The 25728-nt window shown below is 45.5% G+C and overlaps 1 protein-coding gene across 8 annotated transcripts in view; it reads left to right on the plus strand.

The window, feature by feature from the left end:
* Nucleotides 1-25728, plus strand: part of TRAF3 (TNF receptor associated factor 3) — a 117464-nt gene that overhangs the window by 15650 nt on the left and 76086 nt on the right. Inside the window, exon 2 of one of the 8 annotated variants that reach the window (XM_032345360.1) lies at nucleotides 3711-3844. The exons of the other annotated variants lie outside the window; for them this stretch is intronic. The gene's annotated coding sequence lies outside the window, so the exon portion shown is untranslated. The remainder of the gene's footprint in view (nucleotides 1-3710; nucleotides 3845-25728) is intronic. 8 annotated transcript variants of the gene reach the window in all.

The following is a 25728-nucleotide window of genomic DNA, read 5'->3' on the forward strand; positions in this document are numbered from 1 at the left end:
TGCCCGGTCCTCTGTTTCCCAAGCAGACTATGCCTTTGTTCCCAAATACCCACCACTCCTGGGCATCTAACCTCCTCGTCAAAGTAAGCATGAATGAAGAGAATCAGCCTCTTTAGTTTGGTGATACACCAGAGTGCCTGACTCGTGCATGCAATTTCAGGGAGTCGTGGGAGTTCCTGAATCCTCTCCTGTTATGCCCGAGGTCAAGAGCCTGTGGTCTAGACGGTCTGAGGATTTTTACAGCAGTGAAGTTTCATGCACACACATGCCCATTTCTCGTTCTGCCCTTTTACTGATTCTGTAAGCCTGCTGACCTTTGGCATATCATCAAGGAGAAAATAATTGCTCTGTACAGGTCTTTGGGGCACTGCTTTTGATACTACTTGCCTTTTTCACTCACCATCACCTTCAAGATTCTCTACACCGTAATGTGGTGGCTGTGGCCTAGAGGTGACCCGCATCGGGGCTGAGGAAGGGTAATGAAACTGCAGGACTGGGAAGGGCGGTAACCCAGGCAGGGAGGATGGGGCAGGAGGGCGGTGGCATTTCCCATGGCCGATCATGTGCCCTGGCTCCTCTGCTCTGGTTCATATGAACAAGGTGTTTCCTTATGTTAAGATGCTTACTTTTCATTTTGTTGTAGGGTTCTTGGGAACTGCATTGGATTTTAGTCACTTTTGCTTGGAGTAGAATATATAAGGTATAGTTTAACCTGAAACAGCTGTCTGTGAGGCCTGCCCACTGAGGTTCCAATTCTGCATGTGATAAAAGGCTCTTAAAGCATTAATAGCCTTTTTTTTTTTTTTAAGGTTTTTATTTATTAGAGAGAGAAAGCACAGAGGGAGAAATAGGCTCCCTGCTCTGTGGGGATACAGGGCTCCATCCCAGGACCCGGAGATCAGGACCTGAGCTGGAGGCAGATGCTTCATGGGCTGAGCACCCAGGGACCCAGAGCTTTGACATTCTATTCTTCTAAGTCTAACACTACGCATGTAAAAGTTTCTAGAATACATAGAACAGTGGAAAGTGTGGAAGAGTGTTTGTTGGTGCCGGAGAGGTTGAGTGAAGGAGCTGGGAGTCTTGCCGCGGTGGAGGGACGAGATCTGAGTGGGAGTCAGGATCGCACAGGCTAGGCCCCACCATCTTCGTGCTCCTGGCAAGCTGTTTAACCTTTGAAACATCTGTATGCTTTCACGGTAGATGGGGACAGTGGTGCCCTGGTCGTTGTGAAAATAAAATAACAAGCTTTTAAAAATTCACCAGAAAAAAAAAGGTATTTAAACTTGAAGGAACTTGCATTTTTTCAGCCTGGAAAAGAGAAGATAAAGACTGTGTCCACCAAACATTCAGTGTTGTAGCATGTATTTGTCTACTGTGTGCCTGGCTAGGTTGGGGTGGTCAGTGTACTTCAGCATGCTTCTGTTAAGTATATAAGGAAAAACAATTTTTTTTTAAAAAGATTTTATTTGTTTATTTGACAGACAAGAGATCACAAGTAGACAGAGAGGCAGGCAGAGAAAGAGAGAGGGAAGCAGGCTCCCTGCTGAGCAGAGAGCCCAATGCGGGACTCGATCCCAGGATCCTGGGATCATGACCTGAGCCGAAGGCAGCGGCTTAACCCACTGAGCCACCCAGGCGCCCCAGAAAAACAACATTTAAATGAACACTGATCAAATTCGGTTTAATGGCATAAACTTTTATAGAGACTTCACAGGTGCTGGTCATGTTATGTATATATGCATGTGGAATACTAAGTGAGACACTGTGTGTTCTCAAGAAATTAAGGCTGCCCACTTCAATCTAGAACATTATGCTTTATGAAAGAGGCTTGTGTTGACCAGCACAGGCTGTCCTCTAACAAAATACCAGAGGCCGGGGGCTTGCACAACGGGACTTTATTCCTCACTGTTCTGGAAGCTCAAGGCCTAAGAGTGAGGTGCCGGCCCAGTCCGTTACTGGTTGACGGCTCTGCTCCTGGCTGGCAGATGGTCCCCTTCTGACTGTGTCCTCACGTGGTGGGGAGAGACAGGAAGCAAGCTCTATCTCTTCTCATTAGAGCCCTTAATTCCCTGTCAGATGCCATCACAGCAGGAGTTAGAGTGCCACTATGTAAATTCTGAGGGGCCGCACACAGTACGTACATAGTAGTCTGCCTGCATTCCCCCCAAATTCATGTCCTTCTCACATGCAAAATACATTCATTCTATCCCAGCAGCCCCCGAAACCTTAATATAACCTCTGAAATCCAAAGCCTCATCTAAATATCATCTAAATCAGTTGTGCGTGAGCCTCGAGGTATGACTGGTCTTGAGGCAGAATTCCTCTCCAGCTGTGAACCTATGAAACCGGGTGAGTTAGGAGCTTCTACAGTGTAATGGGGCAGGCCCAGGATAGCCGTTCCCTTGCTGAACGGGAGCAATAGGAGAGACAAGAGGGTGGCAGGTCCCAAGCATGTCCACACTTAGCCAGGCCAGTTCTGTTAGATCTTAAGGCTTGAGAAGAACTTCTTCGGTTTGATTCTCTGCTTCCTTGACCCTTTGGGGTCTCACCTCTTCTGGGTTGGGGGTTGTAGCCTTAAGGCTCTAGGAGGCTACTGGCTGGACTGTTGAAATCTACGCGATGACCACCCACCTTGGAAACTGAGGAGGCAGCTCCGAGGATCTCTGCATGGCCTGCAGAGCAGCAGAACAAAAAGCGGGGTGGGGGGGGGTTGAGGGGGCATGCAGGTTACCGATGAGTAAGTTAGCAAGCTAGCATACAGGTCCGAATGGGACTCTTGGGTTTCCATGAGGACTGTTACCAAATGAGCCTCTGCAGAGAACTGACAGTAGGGATTTGCTGGGCTGGAGCACACACGTGTCATTCCAGAAGTGACCCGAGACTGGGTGTGGAAGAGGTCGGCTAATTCAGAATTTTGGAAGCAAAATTTGAGTTCAGGTGGCGTTGGGGGCAGATTTGCATCGTGGAGGGCCTGTTCCCAGTCTTCTTTGCATGGGTGTGTTCAGTAGAAGTGCAGGCCCCTGTGGGGGGAGCAGGCTGCTGAATACTAATGACCCTTTCAGTCTTAGGACTCAGTGAGCGTAATTAAAAATCCACAACTTGATTTGTGTGTGCAGATCCCACTCTCTTCATGGGTTGATACCACAGTGTACCTCCGCATAAGAGCGAGAAGTTCCTTTGCATAGTCTTCTGCTAAATACTTGTCTCTGTAAGCTGGCAGGCAGCAGTCCCTCCGAGTTTCGCACTTTTGTGGTTGTCCTGTAAGACTTTGCCTTTAGTGTGCTTTGTCTAAGATTTCAGTGGTTTCAAGGGAGGAGAAAAATGCTTATGACCGCGGAGCCTGGCATAGCTGGGGTATTCCGTCTGTGAGGGATTTAGTAACAGTTCCTGGTCAGGACTGAAAGCCTCCCGGACTCCTCTGGGGAAGTCCTGACCGGGCTCGCAGGCTGCCTTCACAAGAGTCTTACTTTATCAGTGATTTCTTTTCTCCTAATGGTTTCATGTCAGTGATTCTGAATCCTGGCTGGACATTAGAATTATTAGAAAGAACCACAAAAGCTGGGGGCCCCACTTCAGATGATTTCAATCAGTTAAGACCTCAGAAATCAGATTTAATGGCTATCTTTGAGAAGCCCCGAGGGGATGCAGACACTGAGCCGGGCCTGAGAGCCTGTGGTTGAGTCGAAGGAGCACATTTCTTTCTCCCACAGTGGGTGAGCCATCAGCAGCACCTTTCCAGGTGCCTCGGAATTGCAGGACACCCTGCCCCGCCCCACCAGAACTGCTGGTTCCCAGTCTGTGCCCTGGTGGAGTTTTCAGGATTTCCTGATGGCCATGCTCACAGGTATGAAGTCCTGAACAGGCTTTGGGCCAGAGAAGCAGGGTCCCAACCCTGCCTCTCCTCCTCAGTTTGTGTCAACTTGAGCAAGTTACTAGACCTTCCTGAGCCTCAGTTCCCCGGCCACAGCCTCTGGAATGGAATGACACCGTCATGTATTTGGTGCCAAGCCTGAGCTGAGCTGAAGTGAGGTTACATATAATCTCCCTTCCCCTTACTCTGAATATTCCTGTATCTTACTGCAGACTGTTGGAATTAATGAGTTTTCTGTGGGCACTGTCCCGGATGTCACTGGCGGCGTCATGTAAGTTATAATATACACACATAGGGCTTCTTTTCTAAAACCCAAAAAATATCTATACTCTGAAGCACCTCTGGCTTTGGTTTTGGGTGAGAGACTGTGGAGCTGAGGAGATTCAGCTGATAGGTGGTCACGGGGTGAGTGTGAATCGTATTAGCATGTCTGTCCGTATACCGAACTCCGGCAGTTAACAGGCGTCCGACGAACGCAGCTATTAATACTCCTTTAATTCCTCCGTTCGTGTGTCATCTGGTTTCTTTGTTTTCCAGTACCTTTATATTTGGCATGCCAGACTTTATTCTTCAGATAATTCAGTATTTTCCGTAAATCGTAAGTAAATTGAGTCTGCAGGTGGGTGTCCGTCATCCACTCCGCGTGTGTCTGGGCTGGACGTCGTGGCAGTGTGTGTATGACATGGTCCCTGCTGACCAAGAGCTTAGAAATTAGTCCTAGAAAGGGAAAATGTGGAAGGCTTTTTTTTTTTTTTTATGATTTATTTATTTATTTGACAGAGACACAGCGAGAGAGGGATCACAAGCAGGGGCAGGGGGAGTGGGAGAGAGAGAAGCAGGCTTCCTGCTGAGCAGGGAGCCCGACTCTGGGCTCTTTTCCAGGACCCTGGGATCATGACCTGAGCTGAAGGCAGACGCTTAATGACTGAGCCCCCCAGGCATCCTGGAAGGGTCTTAAAAAATAATATTCAATAACATTTCAGGCCAAGAGGCCTGGCCTCCTGGCAAGCTTCCACAGAGGAGGTGGGATTCGTGAGGGCTTAAAGGACCCTTATGCCTTAGAGTGGAAGGCTCTGGGAACGGTAGCGTTTCTCCTTTCAGCCCATCGGCACAGCCTCGGGGCAGTGTGCTTTGGTGGCTCAGGGTGTGGGCCCCACAGGCTAGCTCTGGCCCTCTCACAGCCTGTGGCTCAGGGCCGTCTCAGACCTCTGTCAGCCTCTCTTCTGACACTTCTAAGTGTGTGATGACCACTGTGTGTATGGAAGAAACGTGCACAGATGGCATTCTTTTTTTTTTTAAATTTTTAAATTTTTTAATAAACATATAATGTATTTTTATCCCCAGGAGTACAGGTGTGTGAATCACCAGGTTTACACACTTCACAGGACTCACCATAGCACATACCCTCCCCAATGTCCATAACCCCACCCTCCTCTTGACCCCCCTCCCCCCAACAACCCCCCAGTTTTGTGAGATTAAGAGTCTCTTATGGTTTATCTCCCTCCCGATCCCAACTTGTTTCATTTATTCTTTTCCTACCCCCCAAACCCCCCACATTGCGTCTCCACTTCCTTGTATCAGGGAGATCATATAATTGTCTTTCTCCGATTGACTTATTTCGCTAAGCTTAATACCCTCTAGTTCCATCCACTTTGTCGCAAATGGCAAGATTTCATTTCTTTTGGTGGCTGCATAGTATTCCGTTGTATATATACCACATCTTCTTTATCTATTCATCTGTTGATGGACATCTAGGTTCTTTCCGTAGTTGGCTATTGTGGACATTGCTGCTATAAACATTCGGGTGCACATGCCCCTTCGGACCACGACGTTTGTAACACAGATAGCATTCTTGACTTGGAGGAGTGACCCTATGAAGTCGGCTAAACTTTTGGACATTTTTACTTACGTACCTTTATAAGCAGCTCCCACTCCCCCTTCCCTTGTACTTACTTTACTCTGTGGAGACCTAGAATCTTGGGTTCTCTGCTATTCTTTGGTGCACAGTAGTGGACAGTCCTCAGCGGTCCCCAGCTTCCCACGGGAGGCCCCCTAGCGACGGAAGAGTGGTCATGTGACTTGTACCCTCTGCAGGGCTGGGGTGTAGCATTCTGAAGCAGCCTGTTCTTAACACATGGTTTCTGTAGTCTGTTTTATCTGAAATTGGTACAAATTTTACATTCTGTTATATAATATATGTTCTAATGTTACAAACCTCTGAACGTCCTTGTTTATCAAAAGTGACCTTCGGGCTGAGATAATGTGCCACTTGTTCACTTGCTGTCCTGGCGCTCGTGCATGCTCCGGCATTCTGAGAAGCCCGAGAAGGGATCTGGAGCAGAGTCCGCATGGAGACCCATGTCTTGAACACCTCCATGGCTTGTCCGCGGAGCTAGTTCTGGCCCGCAGAGTTCATATGCTCCCCATGTACGTTTGGAGCCTTTTGGTTTAGATCATTTTGGTAATTGGCACTAGTTTTGATCTTACTTTCAAACATTTTGATCTGGAGCCCGTCACTGCTGGTCCCGTCGAGGGGCCCTGGAGGGCTGGGACTCGCGGGATGCTTGCTCCGGGTGTGAGTGCTCTGCCCCGGGAGGAAACAGTGACGACCTCCAAAGCTCTGTGGTGCAGGGATGTGGGAATCTGACACTACACATGTCTCACGCCAGACTCGCTAGCTTGCTTGCAGACAGCGGTGTGACAGAAGCAGCGACAGGAGAGAATGCCGGGATGAGGCCGGACCGCTCCCAGTCCCTGGGTTCTAGGGTGCTGGAAGCCTGCACCTTTGAACAGGGGTTTGGCCCTGGGGTCTGTCCTTTGAACAGGCCCTCCTCAGGGACATTTTGGGGCCTGCAGCCATGACTGCCAGAGGTTTCTGTCGGCCCCTCCCCTGGCTAGCGTGCACGGGTGCTGAGGACGCACCAGGGAGCTGCCTGCACGCGACCACCCCCGTGATGACACCCAGTCTCACACGTGTTAGAGCAGCTCTGCAAGGCCTTGTTTCCCATGTGTCTTGAGGGGCTCTGGTCAGTACAGCATTTTACTTGGCGGATCTTCATCCTGTGGAGGTGGGGAGGCTTGGTAATGAGTTCCCCCACGCAGTCAGGCATCACAAGTAGGCAGGCCTCGGAGTGGGGGGGAGGCGGGAAGCAGACTCCCTGCTGAGCAGAGAGCCAGATGTGGGGCTCCATCCCAGGACCCTGAGACCATGACTCAAGCCGAAGGTAGAGGCTTAACCCACTGAGCCACCCAGGCACCCCAAGATTCTCACATTTAAACTTAGACTCTTGCTAAAGGAAATGTTAGCATTTCTTGATATCATGGTTCAAAACCCTGCCAGGATGGGGTGTGTGTGTGTGTGTGTGTAAGTACCTGTTTTGCTTTCGGTTTCACTAGAGGATGTAATTTGGGCCAGTTGTTTTTAAGTGAGCATTTCAAACTTAGAATTTGATCCCTGTTTCCTTGGCTATATTAATAATAGGAAAAGACCACTTGGTCGTAGATAATTGTTCTCCCCAGGGACATGTCTAGAAACTTGTTTGTGGGGGTGGAAATGGGGGAGGCTACTGGTATCTGGGGAGAGCAGACCAGGGATGCTGTAACGTCCTGCAGTTTCCCCCATGACAAAGAATTACTGGCCCAACATGGCAGTACTGCTGAGGTTGAGAAACCTGGTGTAGATGCTCAGAGACGTTCTTTCCTTGATTTCCAGGAGATACATGATGATTAAGATTCAATATTTTTGCAAGGTGAGGTGCTTTCTACAAAAATTCAATCTTTAGTCATTACATGAAATCTTAAGGAATCAAAAAAAATATTTTAACCTAGTTAGCATCTACTCGAAGAATGTATTACAGTCAGCCGAGGGAACTGGGAGGTCAGAATGCCCTCAGTGGAAGCCCAGGTGTCCATTAGTCTGTTTGGATAAACTCCCCCTGAGATACCGTAATTTACATTGTAACTTTAGTTAGCGGGATGGGAATTTTTGAGAAGGTACCATTAGAAAAATAAAAGAATTTTCCAGCTGTGGTTCCCAAGTTCCCCAGACTTGTCTTTAACCCATAGCTCTCTTTGAGCTTTAGCCCATGTATTTACTTAAAAGCTGTTGACGAGTCCTCAGTGTGTGCCAGCCACCATGCTAAGTGCCAGGGACACAGCAAGAAACGACGTAGGCAGCTTCTCGTCCTCATGAAGCTCATGGAGCCTGTATGGTTCGGCAGGGCTTGAGGACAGATCGAGATGTCCCGGTGCTGCTTCCAGAATAGAGCAGGGTTGGTGGGTAGGGGGTGAACTGAGAGTGGGGCACTTGCGGTGGCTGGTCTTGGAGCTTGCTGGTGAGAGCCTTGCAGGAGGGCGTTTTGTCTACGAGCCCCAAGCAGGAGTGACCAGATGCGACTTAGGCTACTTGTTGTTTTCACTTAGATGGCGCCTAACCTGTCCCCAGTGAACTCGGAACCCCGATCCTTTCTACCCATACCCAGTCACTTCACTGAGAACACTGGGGAATGCTCCTTGATCCCTGTCCTTGTTTCCCATTCTGTCTGTGGCACTCAGGCCTGTGTCCTGCTTTTCCCCACCTCCCTGGTTCCCAGCCAGGTCCAGGCCTCTTGCCCGTGTCCGTGGCCCCTGACTGGTCTCTCCACTTGTCCCGGGTTACTTCAGGCCTTTCCCCACATAGCTGCCACTGAGAGCTTTTAGGAACGTAGGTTCCTCCTGTCCTTCACTGAAAACCCTTTAGTGGCTTCCCACGGCGCTCAGAAAATACAGCATCCCTCCTCTCTAGGCCCTGGACAGCCCTTCCTGACCGAGCTCCAGATGATCTAGTCTCTCTGTGGGCTGCTTCCCAAAGAACCTGCCTGCTCAAAGGTTGTGTCCACCCTCCTCTGGACTACCCTGGCCTGCCCTGCCTGGGTGTTCATCCCTCTTCCTCTGTGGTGGGGGCGGGGTGTGGGGGGGAGCTGGAACCTGTCTTCCTGCCCCTGCATGCTGGATTCCCGTTGCCCTGTTTCCTGCAGGTGCCCTCAGATGTCCACGCAGTGCCGAGCCCTCTTCTGTTGGCCTTCTTTAGTTGAGAGATCACTCACCTGGCCGCATGTCACGTGGAGGAGGAGTAGGTGATTCACAGGGACCCACCCTCCTTCCCCCAGAGTTGGGGTTTTTGCATAGGGGATTTTTCTGTCAGTTATTTTTTCCTCACCTTTTGGAGTATTAAAAAAGCAGAGGCTGTAGGGTGTGTGTGCGGAGGGGGCAGTGACCACACGTCCCGGGAGTTCTCTGATCCCTGCGGCTGGCTCATACTCCTCCCTGTTTTCAGTACAGAAAGATCGCTAAGTACTGATTCTGTCAGTAAGCTTTTAAAGTAAAGCACGGTGAGCTGCTCGGTCTTCTTACTACAAAACAGGAAATGGACAACGAGTTCCCCAGTCTGGCACAATCACTCCAGCAGGCATGCTGGTGTGCAAGGAAGTCAGGGTGGTACACCTCTGTGCCGGGCTGGGTCTTCAGACAGGCCCTGGGTAAAGTTCAGGTGGACACGGAAGAACACGCTCCCCAGGGATTGCCGTGGAATCATAGTGTGCTATTCGGCTCCATCCTTTGGACGAGCAGGATGTAGGAAGTAGACACAAAGAATCTGCTTGGCCTTGTTCCGTCTTTGCCACAGGCTGACACTGGAGAATTCTTAAGTTTCCACATAGAAAATGAATATGAAAGAAGGCCCATACCAGTCAGGAGTTAGAAGGGTTCCCAGGAGGCTTCTGAGAGAAGGAAATGCCTACGAAGTTATTTAAGATGATTGGTGGCAGAGAAACTTCTGAATTTGTCTGGCAGGTGGATCCCAGACATAGAGCCATTTTACAAGAAGTAATAAGCTGGAAGTACTGAAAATACATTTTCCTAACAAGGGAAAACACATCCTTGTAACAGCTGATTGAAGTTTCTAGAAAAATTTGAGTCCTGGTCTCAATTTTGATTGTTTAGAGCTTGCTGATAAGGTTGTGTGGGTTTTTGGTTTTTTTGTTGTTTTGTTTTTTTTTAAAGATTTTATTTATTTATTTGACAGAGAGAAATCACAAGTAGATGGAGAGGCAGGCAGAGAGAGAGAGAGAGGGAAGCAGGCTCCCTGCTGAGCAGAGAGCCCGATGCGGGACTCGATCCCAGGACCCTGAGATCTCGACCTGAGCCGAAGGCAGCGGCTCAACCTACTGAGCCACCCAGGCGCCCTGTTTTTGTTTTTTTTTTAAGCTTACATTTCTCCTGGAAATTGAATCTAAACCATGTAAGGATTATTTTTAGGTTCCGTAATAAAATTTTTCACATCATAGAATTTTAAAGACCTGTGTGGACAGGAACAGGTCTTTGAATGAAAACCTCAGTTTGGGGTCACATGGGTGGCTCAGTGGATTAAAGCCTCTGCCTTCGGCTCAGGCCATGATCTCAGGGTCCTGGGATCGAGCCCCACATCGGGTTCTCTGCTAGGCAGGGAGCCTGCTTCCCCCTCTCTCACTGCCTGCCTTTCTGCCCACTTGTGATCTCTCTCTGTCAAATAAATAAATATCCTAAAAAAGAAAAAGAAAAACAAAACTCAGTTTAGCTTGAAAAGTTCATCTAATAGAAAATAAACCAAGGAGGTTCACCCATCTAACTCCAGTCTTCACGTGTTCAGGAAGCTCCTCAGAAATGCTTTACCAAAAACAAATTCTTAGCAACTTGTGATAGAAAATGCTTAAATAAGCAATTTTAAATTTAACATACTGTACTTAAAAGAAATAAGTTTAAAAGATTCATGGACAAAGCACTTTATATGTATTAGTGTTATATAGTAGGTGACATAGGGCTGAAAGAGATTTTTCTTGCCTGCAGAGAACATGCAGTCTGAGGACGGGCTGGCGTGACAGTGCGAGCCGTCAGGCAAGGCAGAATAGTGCAGAAGGTATCACAGAGGACTGGTATTAGTAGCCACAGTGGAAATAGTGGCAGAAACATCAGAGAACGGGCTGTCAGAGAACGGTGTGGGAGTAATGGTCTCTAAAGCAGAGGTTGGCAAACTACAGGTCTAAAAATGTTTTTTATGTTTTTAATGGATTGTAAAAATAAGCAAAGAAGAAAGTGGAACAGAGACTATCTGGCCCTTTATAGAAGAAGGTTGGCTGACTCTTGGGTTAAGGGGTCAAGAAGTGCTTTACAAAAACTAAAATTTGAGGGGCACCTAGGTGGCTCAGTGGGTTAAAGCCTCTGCCTTCCGCTCGGGTCATGATCCCATGGTCCTGGGATTGAGCCCCACATCGGGCTCCCTGCTCAGCGGGGAGCCTCTCTGCCTACTTGTGATCTCTGTCTGTCAAATAAATAAAAATAAAATCCTGGGAAAAAAACCCTAAAATTTGAGGTGGTATATATATATATTTAAGATATCACCTATTTATTTGACACAGCAAGAGATAGATCACAAGTAGGCAGAGCAGCAGGTAGAGGGAGAGGGAGAAGCAGGCTCCCCACACTTAGGTAGCCGAAGGCAGAAGCTTTAACCCACTGAGCTCCCCAGGTGCCCCTTGAGCTGGTATTTTATGGGATAAAAATAACATTTTGATTTTCAGGGCAGCAGGTTGAGGGTGGAGGTATTGCTGTGGGAGGGCCAAAGTGAGAAAGGACCTGGTGGGGGGTGCAAAAGTACTACTGCGGTGGAGGTTGGGGGTGCTTAGACTTTCCTGAATATGTGATGACAATCACAGCTCCTCTCTCTCTTTTTGAAAGAATTTATTTGAGAGAGGACAAGCAGGAGGAGTGGCAGAGAGGGAGGGAGAGGCAGTCCCCCCTTGAGCAGGGAGCCCAGTGTGCAGGGCTCTATCCCAGGACCCTGGGATCATGACCTGAGCTGAAGGCAGGTGCTTAACAACTGAGCCACCCAGGCGCCCCATTACAGTCCTCTTAAGTGATAGTTCTCAAGTGAGATGTGAACCATCAAAAACTTCAGAGTAGGAGAATGTCAGTGCCGTAATTCGAGTTGATGGTGAGACATGGAGGTAAGTATTCCATTTTTTCTGGGATACGCTCTCCTGAACTATTCTCTACAAGTGGTTGGGTCACTTAACCGGCCACTGCCTCTATGGTGCTTGTGTACATGGGTCCAGAATTCCCAGTTTAAGGCTGAAGATTGGTTGATGTGCTTCTCATGCTTATTTACATTTTCTGGGCAGCAGAGAACAGTTGTGAAGTCTCCGTGATCCCGTGAATTGAGGACCTTGAGGGAATCTCTAAAAAGGTAGAAAAATTCTTGCTGAAGTCAGTAATTGTATTTAAGCTGTGAATTTTTGCAAAGAGAGTTTAAAATTCATATACTTTTTCAAAATCAGCCTACCTAGGTGTGGTTATATTCTTTGAGAGGCGAAATGTGGGAAGGGTGCCCTGAAGCCAGTAGACATTCTGGATTCCCAAGAATCGGCATTGACAGAATGTCTCTGAAGACAGAACCTTTACAGTAACCTGTTTCCGAAAAGGGGGTCTCCCAGGAGAACGCTGAGTAACAGTATCCTAAGTGTGCACATCCAGGAGATTGGGTGAAGACAAAGAAAATAAACTCTATTAGCCCCTCACTGTTAACATTGAGTAGTTTTTTAGTCTTTTTTCAGTATATATGTGCTTAGGTCATTTTGTGAGAATCAAGTCCTGTACGATACACACTTTGTCCCTTGTGGTAGGATGAGGTGTGGCCGGTAGTTGAGGAGGACACCGAGAAACCGCGTTCCCCTGGTCCTCCCCGGAGCCTCCTCGCTCTCATACTGGTTCTTTTCTGAGCAAACGAGGGACACTGTACTGACCCAGAGTCTCACCAACAGAAAACAAAAACTACTTTTTGCAGAAGTCAGAACCCTAGTCTCAGAGTGTGAGGGTGCTGAAGGCCTTCATTCAAACCTCTTGATTCGATTATTGGCATCATCCAAAGTTGTTCAGATGGACGAAGATTGAGAAGAGGGCACTGTGCCGGCCAATAGCAGTTGCCTTTATGAACCGAGTCCTTCTGGAAGGCCCTGTTTGTAGCAGGGTCATCCCTGAGGATTCCTGACCAGTCCTGGGAGGTCAGAGTCTACCCCCCGCCCCAAACCCCTGCCTGGGCCTGTCCATCCACAGTCTCCGTCCCCACCTTCCCTGCCATGGTCTCTGGACACAAGCACCACTCTCAGTGGGGCCCTAGTGACTTCCCTTTCCCTGGAAGAGCAGATTGGCCCCCTTGGTATTAGCAAAAAACATGTGGGTCCCTGGGGACTTCACTTCAGAGGACAGTCACCCGCATGAGCCGCCCTTGCTTACATTTACCCTCTGGTGATAAGCTTCCCAAGAGCCATACTGTCGCCGTGCCAGAATTTTAGTGTCCTGGAAGGAGGGGAGAGAGAGTGTGTGTGTCTTTCATTTGTTTTAAGGGAAAAGCCAATGTGTTTGAATATAGAAATATAGAATATAAAAATATAGAATATAGAGAATGCAGATATTTCCCATTGCTTCACCACTGTTGATATTTTGGTATATATAGTTCTTTAAAATACAAAGACACACCCCTTCTTATTAAAAAAGGAATGCCCATTTGTAACAGGAAAATTGTATTAATAGGCAGAGCCAAAGAGGAGAAATACATAGGAACAAGACAAGGATGCTCATTCTTGCCACTTTTACTGAGCATAGTATTTGAAATCCAAGCCAAATAATAGGCAAGAAAAAGAAAGAAAATGTATCTAGACTGGAAAGGAAGAAGTAAAGCACACTATCTGCTGACATGAAAATAGAGAAACATAGAAAACCCTATAGAATCCCGTCAAAAGAGTATCAGGACTAATAAACGAATTCAGTAAAGTTGCCTGATAGAAAATCAATGCACAAATTCTGTTGTGTTTCTAGACGCTAATAACAAACTCAGAGGAATAAAGAAAATGATGCCATTCGCAGTTGCAACAGAAAGAATGAAATACCTTCAAATGTGTGGTTTTTTTTAAAGATTTGTTTACTTCTTTTAGAGTGAGAACACGTGAGCATGCGTGCTTGAGAGTGGTGGGGAGGGGCAGTGGGAGACGAAAGAGAATCTTTAGCAGGTTCCACACCCAGTGCAGAGCCTGACATGGTGCTTGATCTCAAGACCCTGAGATCATGACCTGAGCCAGAATCAAGAGTTGGTGCTTAACTGACAGTGCCCCCAAGGTGGCCCAGTACCTAGGAATGTTTAACCAAGAAGGTGGAAGACCTGCATGCTGAAAACTACAAGATATTTATGAAAGAACTGAAGATGACACAAACAAGTAGATTAGAATAAATATTGCTAAAATGTCCATAGTATTCAAAGCAATCTGCAGATTTAGTGCATTTCCTATCAAAATTCCAATGACATTTTTCTTTTGTTTTTTTTAAAGATTTTATTTATTTAACACAGACACAGCAAGAAAGAGAACATAAGCAGGGAGAGTGGGAGAGGGGGAAGCAGGCTCCCCACTGAGCAGGGAGCCTCACATGGGGCTCTATCCCAGAACCCTGGGATCACAACCTGAGCCAAAGGCAGTTGCTCAACCAACTGACCCACCAAGGTGCCCCCCAGTGACATTTTTCAAAGAAATAGCTCAAATAATTATAAAATTTGCATGGAATTAAAAAAAAAAAAAACACTGAATAGCCAAAGCAATCTTGAGAAAGAACAAAGCTAGAGGCACTGTGCTCCTTGACTTCAAGCTATACTACAAAGCTGTGTTAATTAAAACAATGTGATAACAGTATCAGAAAAGGACACACAGATCATTGGAACAGAAGAGGGAGCCCAGAAATAAACCCATACATATATGGTTGGTTAATTTACCACAGGGGAGCCAAGAGCATACTATGGGCCAAGGACAGTCTTCTCAGTAAATGTACCAGGAAAACGACCTCTATCTCACACCATACACAAAACTAAAAATGGATTAAAGATTTGAACATAAGACCTGAAACCATAAAACTAGAAGAAAACACAGGCAGTGATAAACTCCTTGACATTGGTCTTGGTGATGAGTTTTTAATCTGACACCAAAGTCAAAGCAACAAAAGCAGAAGTGATTAAGTGGGTCTACATCACATTAAAAAGCTCCTGCACAGGGGCCTCCTGTGTGGCTCAGTCGGTTGAGTGTCTGCCTTCAGCTTAGGTCATGATCCCTGGGTCCTGAGATGGAACCCCAGGTCCGGCTCCCTACTGGGCAGGGAATCAGTCTCCCTCTTCCTGTGTCCCAAACCCCTGCTGTACTCTCTCTCTCTCTCAAATAAATAAATAAAATCTTTTTTTTTTTAATCTTCTGACAGCAAAGGAGAAACCATCAACAAAATGAAAAGGCAACCTACTGAATGGGAGAAATATTTGCAAGTCATGTATCTGAAAAGGGACCAGTAACCAAAATATGTAAATAACTCCTACAACTCAGTAGCAAATAAAAAAAATTAAACTCAAATAATCAAAAAAAATGGGCAGAGGATCTGAATAAATATTTTTTTCCAAAGAAGACATATGGATGGCCAATAGGTACATGAAAAGATGTTCGGTTTCATTAATCATCAGGGAAATGCAAATCAAAACTACAATGAGATATAACCTCACACTTGATAGAGTGGTTATTGTCCAAAAGACAAGAAGTCACAAGTATTGACAAGGATGTGGAGAAAAGAGAACCCTCATCCACTGTCCAGTGGGCATGGAAATTGTTACAGCTGCTATGGAAGACAGCACAGATGCTCCTCAACTAGAACTACCATATGACCCAGCAGTTCCACATACACTGGAGTATTATTTCTCAGCCATAAAAAAGAATGAAATCTTGCCATTTGCAAAAACGTGGATGGTCCTTGAGGGTATTATGCTATGAGAATCAACCAGACAGAGAAGGGCAAATACTGTATGATCTCTCTTAAATGTGGAATATTAAAAAAAACAGTTTATTAGATACTGAGAACAGATGGGTGGAAGTATAGTGCATTATTGAATGACACCTGAAAATACCTTACTGTTTAGTAGTTTGTGACCACCTCCTATAAAAAAAAATCAAGAAAGATGAAAAATAGAAATAAGACCCTGTTCACTCAGATCACTGCTCTGTATGCTCTTCTAAGCCATTTTGGGGGCTTATGCATTTTTTCTTTTTATAAAAATAGGTTTATTTTATTATTTTTTTTTTTTTTATTTTATTTTTATTTTTATTTTTTTTTTTTTTAAAGATTTTATTTATTTATCAGAGAGAGAGAGAGAGAAAGAGCACAGGCAGACAGAATGGCAGGCAGAGGCAGAGGGAGAAGCAGGCTCCCTGACGAGCAAGGAGCCCGATGTGGGACTCGATCCCAGGACGCTGGGATCATGACCTGAGCCGAAGGCAGCTGCTTAACCAACTGAGCCACCCAGGGGTCCCGAAAAATAGGTTTATTTTAAATAATACCATTTTATAATTTGCTTTTTAAAATAATAGCTTTATTGAGATGTAATTCAGATAAAATATTCGCCATTTTAAAACATACAATCCAGTCATTTTTATTTATTTATTAAAAGATTTTATTTATTTATTTGACAGAGAGAGATCACAAGTAGGCAGAGAGGCAGGCAGAGAGAAGGGGAAGCAGGCTTCCCATTGAGGAGAGAGCCCGATGTGGGGCTCGATCCCAGGACCCCGAGATTATGACCTGAGCCAAAGGCAGAGGCTTAATCCACTGAGCCACCCAGGCACCCCCAATCCAGTCATTTTTAGTGTATTATAGAATTTTGAAGTTTCTGCCACTTTGTAATTTTAGAACATTTTCGTCATCCCAGAAAGAAACCTTATACCCATTAGCTGTCACTTCCCATTCTTCCCTACTCCCAACCCTAGACAGTCATTAATTTATTTTCTGTTTCTGTTGATTGCCATTTCTGGAAATTCATAAAATGGACTCATACAGTGTATAGTTTTTTGCAAGTGATTTCATTCACATAGTATAATGTTTTCAAGGTTCATTCACATAGCCTGTATCAGTAATTTCTTTTTATAGGGAAATAATATTCTATCGAATGGATAGACTACATTTTGTTTATATGTTCATCACGTGACGGACATTGGGTTGTTTAGTGTTGTGAAAAGTCCTGTACAAGTTTTTGTGAGAAGCTTTTTTTTAATCTGTTGTGCAGAGAGCTGGTCATATGGTAACGCTGTGTTTAATATTCTGAGGTACTCCACACTATCAAAGCAGCTGGGACAATTTTGCATTCCTGTCAGCAATGTGTGAGAGTTCCAGTTTCTCCACATCATCACCAACACTTGTTACATCCATCATTTTTATTTCAGCTGTCCTAGTGGGTGTAAAGTGGTTTCTCATTGTGGTTTTAATTTGTATTTCCATGGTGACTAGCGATGTGGAGCATCCTTTTATGTGCTTATTGACCATTTTGGTATCTTTCTTGGAAAAATGTCTGTTCATAGCCTTTGCCCGTTTTTAAAGTTGGATCATCTTTTTGTTACTGAGTTATAAGAGTTCTTTACATACATACAGTTTCTTTATCACTATATGACTTGTAAATATTTTCTTATATTCTTTGGGTTATCTTTTCACTTTCCTGATGGTCACCTTTGATGCAGAGAATTTTCTAACGTTGGTGAAGTCCACTCTGTCTATTTTTTTCTTTGGTTGCTTTTGCTTTCCATGTCATCTGAGAAACCACTGCCTAATCGAGGATCATGAAGATATGCACCTGCTCACATCTAAGAGTTTTATAGTTTTAGCTCTTCCCTTTAGCCTGTGATTCATTTTCGATTAAACTTTGTGTATGGTTTGGGATCGTGGTCTAGTTTCACTGTTTTGCATGTGGATACCCCATTGCCCATTAGCTAAAAAGACTGCTCTTTCCCCCATTGAATGGTCCTGATACCCTTGTCACAAATAATTCACCACAAATGGAAGGGTTTATTTCTGGACCCTAAATTCTATTCTGTTGATCTGTATGTCTATTCTTATTATATCAGTACTGTCTTGATTACTTAGCCTGGTAATAAATTTTGAAATTGGGAATTGTGAATCCTCCAAATTTATTCTTCTTCTGCAAGATTGTTTTGTCTATTCTGAGTCTCTTGCATTCCCTTGTGCATTTAAGGATCAATTTGTCAGTTTTTGCAAACTACGACTTTTATTATATCATCAACATTTTCTTTTTCTTAGTCTGTAATTGTGCTCTTCAGTCTCATAGCCATGAGCTCCGTGACTAGTGAGCATGTGAAGTGTGGCCACATGGAAAAAAAAGAACACAAACTATCTCATGGACAATTTTTTATGTTGATTACATATTAAAATGATATAATTTTATATTGGGTTAAATAATGTACATAAGTTCACCTCGTTATCTTATTAACATGGCTACTAAAAGATTTCAAATTATGGGATTCTCGTATTTGTGTTAAACAGAAGTATTTTTTAATAGCATGGCATAAAGTTTCGTGATTCACTTCTTGAGATTGTTTCCAGTGTTCTCTCTTATATCGTGCTCTAATGAGTGACCTAGTAGCCAGGTCCTTGTGCACTCCTGTGACGCTGCTGGCACCGAGTTCGAGTTCGGGAGGACTTAGGAAATAATGTGTGTGCTGCTTCCAAGTCTAGGGCATACATGCAAACTCTCCTGTTTGAGAGTTGAGTAAGGGAATAAATGTTTCCATATTTTAAAAAATAATCATGTTTAAAGTAAGGCTGTAAACAGACTCAGCCAATACTGACTGAACCTCTCTCCCACTGTGTCAGGTTCTGCTCTAAAGTCGGGGAGCACAACTCGAGTACAAATTTGAGCCCCTCATGCGGCCTTTATTGTAATAGGGGGAGAGGGTTGGCCATAAACCAATAACCGTGTCCGTTAATACTGAAGAGCCCTGTCGGGAAGGACAAGGAAACAGGCTTGTGGGCTATAGTGTGGTGGGAAAGCTGTCCTGACAGGCATCAGGGAGGCGTTCTGAGTGCATCGCATTTGAGCAGCCCCTGTAAGAAGCGTCTGCGAGAAGAATATATTTAGGTAGAGGGTCGGGAAGTACAGAGACCTTGGTACGGGAATATGTTTGGTGTGTTTTATTGGAAACAGCAAGGAGGCCAGTGTAGTTAGAGTGTGGTGAGAAGTAGTTGGATTTGGAATACATTTTTTAAAGATTTTAGTTATTTATTCGACAGAAAGTGTGAGCAGGCAGAGGGGCAGGCAGAAGAAGAGGGAGAAGCAGACTCCCCGCTGAGCAGAGAGCCCAATGTGGGCCTCGATCCCAGGACCCTGGGATCATGACCTGAGCTGAAGGCAGACGCTTAATGACTGAGCCACCCAGGCGCCTCTGGAATACATTTTGAAGATGGAACTGACGGTCTCTTCTGGTGGATTGGGTGTGGGGCACGTGAGGAAGGAGAGAACTTCATGACTTGAACAAGTGTGGTACCATTTACTGAGCCAGGGACTGCCAGGCTGGATTAGAGAGGGAGGGGGACCCAGAGTTCAATGTTAGATCTGTTTAGTTTGAAATGCCTTTTAGGTGCTCAAGGGGAGATGTTGAGTTGATAACCATGATATACCCCTATGGAAGTCAGATGGGGCTAACGATGAATATTTGGAGTTAAAGAAAAGCTACCTGAACAGCAAGCAGATGGAGTGCAAATTCACTATTGCATTTGGGAACGTGGAGGTCTTTGGAGACTTTGGTAAGAGGTGTCAGTCGGCTGTGTTGGCGTGGTGGGTGGAAGTTGCCAGGGGAGAATGGGGTGTGTGCATTGACAGCTTCTTGAGTTTGCTCTCACTTGGACAGAATGAAGGGGGATGGCTGAGCTGGGGACAGATTGCCCTTTCCCTATACACTGGTGGGAGTGTCCTGGAGAGAGGCCGAGCGGGGAGAGGCTGGGACCCTGCCCCAGAGTGGAGGCGGGCCTCTCTGTTAGGATCAGAAGATCTGGAGAGAAGGCACCGTGGACTGGCAGGATCTCCATTCAGCAGTGAGAGGCTGAGAAGATTTCACATCACCTGTTTCCAGAGAAACAGAGAGTGACGAGATGGGAAGGGGTGTTGTAGGATTTGTTACAGAGTTAAATGTAAAATTTGCATGGATTTTTAATATCAAACCTAAGACTTCATATAAATTGAGTTACTTCAAACTGCTTACCCTTGGGGTTCTCTCCTGTGCCTTTGGGGGTATTTTGGTGGAAAAGTTTGAGAAGCCACTTCATTATTGTATTCTATTATTATGTTGTTAAATCTCACCCAAGTGAGTATTTAACCTTAAAGAGTTTGAGATTCACTTACCCATTTTGTTATCCTTAATAGAGCTCTCGCAGCTGCTCCAAATATCCCTCCATTTGTGCGTCTTAATTGTTGCTTGGCAAGCCCGTTCGCTCTGCACCAGGGAGGGCCTGGCGCTATGGGCGGCGCGGTCGGTGGGACGGCCTCGTTCCCAGCCTTCCCCAGCCGGAGACGCGGGTGCGGCAGGAGGCAGGGCCGCTGAGGGGCAACGCCCTCCAAGAATAGTTTAGCAAACCTTTCCTGTCTCTCAGAACACTTAACAAACGCACCGTCCGTCTTCTGATTCTGATAGGCTGGTTGAGCGAGCTGGGTGTAGTGTTAGTGGCCCGGCTTTTAGGACCCTTAACAATCAGGAGCGATTAAAAGTTCCTTGGCAGGGGGCGACTGGGTGGCTCAATGGGTTCAGCCTCTGCGTTGGGCTCAGGTCTGCCTAAGCCTCAGCAGGGAGCCTGCTTCTCCGTCTCCCTCTCCCACCCTTGTGCTCTCTCTCTTCCTTAAATAAATAAAATCTTTTTTTTTTTTTTTAAAGATTTTATTTATTTATTTGACAGAGAAAGATCACAAGTAGGCAGAGAGGCAGGCAGAGAGAGAGAGGAGGAAGCAGGCTCCCTGCTGAGCAGAGAGCCCGATGAGGGACTCGATCCCAGGACCGTGAGATCATGACCTGAGCCAAAGGCAGCGGCCTAATCCACTGAGCCACCCAGGCGCCCAAATAAACAAAATCTTAAAAAAAAAAAAAGTTATTCGGCTTCTTACCTGTTTGTTGCATTTGCCTGCTTTCTTCGCATACAATTTTAGTACGATTAATACCCACTGCCCCCCACTTAGGTTCTTCAGTCTTTTTTTTTTTTAAATAAAAGATGATCTTTTTATCTTATTATTTTTTAGGTGGGGAGAGAGAGAAAGGGGGAGGGGCAGAGGGAGAAGGGGAGAGAGAATCTTAAGGAGACTCCCCGCTGAGGGGGGGCGCTCAGTCTCAAGACTCGGAGATCATGACCTGAGCCCAAGTCAAGAGTCGGATGCTTAACTGACTGAGCCACCCAGGCGCCCCAGTTCTTCAGCCTTCTTAGTGAGAGCTCTATGAACGGTTTGAATTACCCCACAGTCAGTTTGTGGGATGGGAGTGTGTGAAAAATCAGAGGTGGGTCCTTTCTGATGTTGACACAGGAGATGGCTGGGGCCTGGGGCCGCTTGATCTGTAATGGGTGGTTTGTCTGCGTGACTGCATACCCCTGGCTTCCCAGTTCTCCCATCACCTTATGGGCCCACCTGCATGGTATGGCTCTGCTCCTTCCCTCATCCTGGCTTGACTCCCGAGAGCAGAGGTAAACCTGCTTTTGCCTGTGGCACTCTCTATTCCTAAAGGCTGGCTTCCTCAGGCCACTGGGCAGGCTGCCTTCCCGGACCACGCTCCGCATGGCCCCGCTTTGGGTCCCTGCCCAGGCACTTTCCTTGCCTTCATCCCTCCACCAGGTGTGGCGGGAGCACTCCTTTATTACTTCCTGGTCTTCCCTCCAGTCTTTGGGCTCCATGAGGGCAAGAACCATGGTCGTGTTTTGAGCCTCCTGTGTCCGGCACCCGGAGAGGGTATGGCACATTTGTGCTCAGAAAGTGTGTAGAGCGAACACACACATGAATGTAGACTTACGGTCCAGATTGTCATTAAAGGGGCTCATGGGTCACTGTTTCAGCTGGGGCTTGACCTGTTGTCACTGGGCAATCCTCCACCATTCTTGGTGCCAGGGCTGTTTTGGAGCTCGGCATTTGTGAGACTTTATAATGGAATTAGTGAATATACCATGTATTGTGGAACATCCTGAGCAACATCCTGTAACCAAACAGGTTTTTGCAGCCAAGTGCATGACTGTTTGCACTCAGTGGCACATGCAGAGACTGGACAGCCTCACTGGCATCAGGGCGTGCTGCCCAATGACTGACAGTCATGTTTCCAGAGCTTTCGGGGTTTCAGAACCACAGATAAGGGAACGTGGGCCTGTTTTAGTGAACGTCTGTAGTGCGTTATGCCGTGTGCTATAAATGCAGAGGCAGAAAACAGTTGCCTTCCTGTGGGGTGGGGGGCGACCACCATCATGTGGCGTGTCGAGTGCGCGCGCACACACACACACACACACGGAAGGCACTGCTCGGGGCCGGGCATTTCTGTCACCCCCACTGGCTTTGGGGAAGTGTGCTCTGTGGGTGTTGAATGCTTGAGATGTGCCACATGGGGCGCTGAAGAGGGGGCAGTTGTAGGAAGGGGCTGTTCGGGGTCATCCTGGATCAGGCTCCCTTGGATCTGGCCACTTCATTCAAGGGATTCAAGGAGTAGAGGGCAAGCTGCAGCCAAGGCCTTGAGGAGGACGCCCTGCATTCCTTGTCTCCTTCGCTGGCGGGGGAATGGAGCGTAGAGCAGAGGCTGAGCCGGGGCAGGTCAGACTTCTCTGTGGTCCGACACTTAGCCCTCTCAACTGGATCAGGAGTTTTCAACATTAGATGGATTTAATGTAATGGCTCCTGACTTTTAAAATATGAGTATAACTTTAATGTTTATTTTAAGATGCATTTTTAAAAAGATTTTATTTATTTATTTGACAGACAAGAGATCACAAGTAGGCAGAAAGGCAGGCAGAGAGAGAGAGGAGGAAGCAGGCTCCCTGCTGAGCAGAGAGCCTGATGGGGGGCTCGATCCCAGGACCCTGGGATCATGACCTGAGCTGAAGGCATAAGCTTTAACCCACTGAGCCACCCAGGCGCCCCTTAAGATGCATTTTTGATGTAGAGAGAAATCTTCAATTCAAAAAGATCTACCTGCCTTCTGAAATGGTACTTGAATTTTGAAATAAATGTTCAATTGCCAGGCTTCAGGATGCCAGCTCTGTTTTATTCAAAAATGAGGAGCCAATACACAAATATTTCAAGCATTTAAAAAGGATGGAGGGTGAAGTAGTTGGTTCCTGGAGCAGGTGCCACACATAGTATTATTTCTAGTTTTCCTACAGTATTTGATAAATTATGTAGAATGTGTTAGCTCTCATCTGAGCATGTACATTGATGTTGATACATCAGTGCATTACATTGATAATTCTTTCAGTTTAGAATTATTTTTGTCCAAGGTACTTGACTTAGGATTTAATGAGCCATGGCACTGAATTAGAGACACACTTTCAGTCTTTTCTGTGTTTATAAGAGATTACTACTTTTTGAAAAGGACTTGTGAGAATGTCATTTGCAGTGTATTTTAAGGTCATCAAGAATAGAGTTTGTATTGTGAAAACTTGCTGCAAGACACGTCCCGGGGTTTTATGCGTGAATAACGGTGACGGGCCAGGCTGGTGTCATTCACGCGGTTGTGGTTATTCAGACAGTTTATTTAACAGGGTTTGAAAGAGACTCACTCTTGTGTTTTATAATTACCCTTTTCTGGGGACTAACTGATAATGTAAAAAATATCTGGTGGTTTTATTTCTTAGAGCAAGTGTGTTGGTTTAAAATGTTTGCGTCTGTATGGCCTGCCTGAATGTGCCGGTTTCCAAGTGTAGCCTCTACAGTACTGTGGAAGAGTGGGGTTGTTTTTGGAAGGTCATAAGAGAAGAGTTTAATGTGTCTTAATTGCTTAAATATTTTCTTTCACCAGGATTATTAAGAAAAGCACAGAATATAACATGGGAAAATGTGAAATGGATGCAAACGCTATAAAATTTTCCATAGAAGCTTTTTATTCACAGTGAGGCACATGTGGAAGGCTCCATGAACACTCTAGATGGTATCATAGTTTTGGAAAAACCATTTCACCATAGGAGTGTTTACAAAACCTGAAGCCATCCCTATCAGCCAGGCTCCGACGTCCGTCTAGCTCTGTAGGTAGCAAGGGTTGCAGTGTCAAAACCAACTTAAAGTTACCTGTGTTGTCAACATGCAGATTTTCTTTATTCAGTACTTTAACTACAAATTTGTCAGTCTGAGTAATTTGAAATACAGTAGCATAAAAAGAATTAGAGATGCCAAACCGAAAATGTGTGCATATCTAAAGTAGTTTCTTTTCTTGCTTTTGGTTAACAGAAGTATCTTCACATCTGTAATTTCTGGTAACCTAATGAGAACACACTGAACTTTGGGGGCACGATAAATTTTCCCATTATGTAAAATATTTTACACACTGGTTGACTCATTGTAAGTTGTGAGTAGACATGATTCTCTTCCTGCGGAAAATAGAAACACATTATTTTAATGACAGTGTTAGCCAGTGACAAAGTCATGCTGAGGTACCACGTTGCTTTCCTGTGGTTGGATTGTCGAGAACCGAGGGAGAACCGAGGTGAACACACAGCAAGCAGAACGAGCTGGGAGCTCTTTTGTTAGGTCTGAGGATGTAGTTTTCTATAAATCAGTGAGTTGTTTATTTTATACAAAGGCTTATTTTATTTTCATTTTTGTGAGTTTTATGTTGTTAATGTGTTTTCTTTGACTGTATTACTTCAAGTCTTGTAAATATTTCCTGGTCTTAAAAACCCAAGTGCTCTTACTTATTTCATGGTAGAAGGAACTCAGAAATTGAGTACTTTTTAATGGTGATGGTGAGGTTGATAATTTCCCTAGTGATACTCCCTGCTCATGTTTAAAAGTGCCATGTATTGGGTGCCTGGGTGGCTCAGTGGATTAAGCCGCTGCCTTCGGCTCAGGTCATGATCTCAGGGTCCTGGGATCAAGTCCCGCATCGGGCTCTCTGCTCAGCGGGGAGCCTGCTTCCCTCTCTCTCTCTGCCTGCCTCTCTGCCTAGTTGTGATCTCTTTCTGTCAAATAAATAAATAAAATCTTAAAAAAAAATAAAAGTGCCATGTATTTATATATGTGTAATTTATATTTTGCATTAAAGTTAAAATCGAATTTTTTTTTCTTGAATAATTGTTGAACGCTGAGATTTGGGGGAGAAAAGTTACTCAAAATAGTTAGCTGTTTTGAACAGCAAAAAGCTTATTTGAAATTACTTGGAAGGACCATCCTCAAAACAATGCGGTTTTAGGAGCATAATGAAGACTTGTAGTAACATTTTCCTTTTGTTTGTTTCTTTAATTGAGATGATGAGCTATGTCTCATTAAGGGATGTTAACTATCTGATGTCTAGCCTTTGGTACGGTTACATCAGCTTTTAAAAAAAGTAGGTGTGTGAGTTGTCGTATAACATATGATTCACCTATTGTGAGCATCTAATTCGGTGGTTTTTAGTATAGTCACAGTTTTGTGCAGTCACTGCCTGTTTTGGACATTTCGTGTAAATGGAGTCATATAGTATGTGCTGTTTGGGTCGGGTTCTTTCACTGAGTACCATGTTCTTAAGATGTGTCCGAGTGTGAGCATGGATCACTAACGCCTTCCCTTTTGTTGCTAAATAAGTTCATCGTATGGATGTACTTTTTAAAAACGATTTATTTTTATTTATTTATGTGACAGAAATAACAAGAGAGAGGCAGACAGAGGGAGAGGGAGGAGCAGACCCCCCTGGGGAGCAGGGGTCCCGCCGACGGTCTCCACCCCCGAGGCTGAGCGGAAGGCAGACACTGATCCTACCGAGCCACCCAGGCTCCCCTGGATG

The sequence above is a fragment of the Mustela erminea genome, chromosome 5, assembly GCF_009829155.1.
Source record: "Mustela erminea isolate mMusErm1 chromosome 5, mMusErm1.Pri, whole genome shotgun sequence".
Lineage (NCBI taxonomy): Eukaryota > Metazoa > Chordata > Mammalia > Carnivora > Mustelidae > Mustela > Mustela erminea.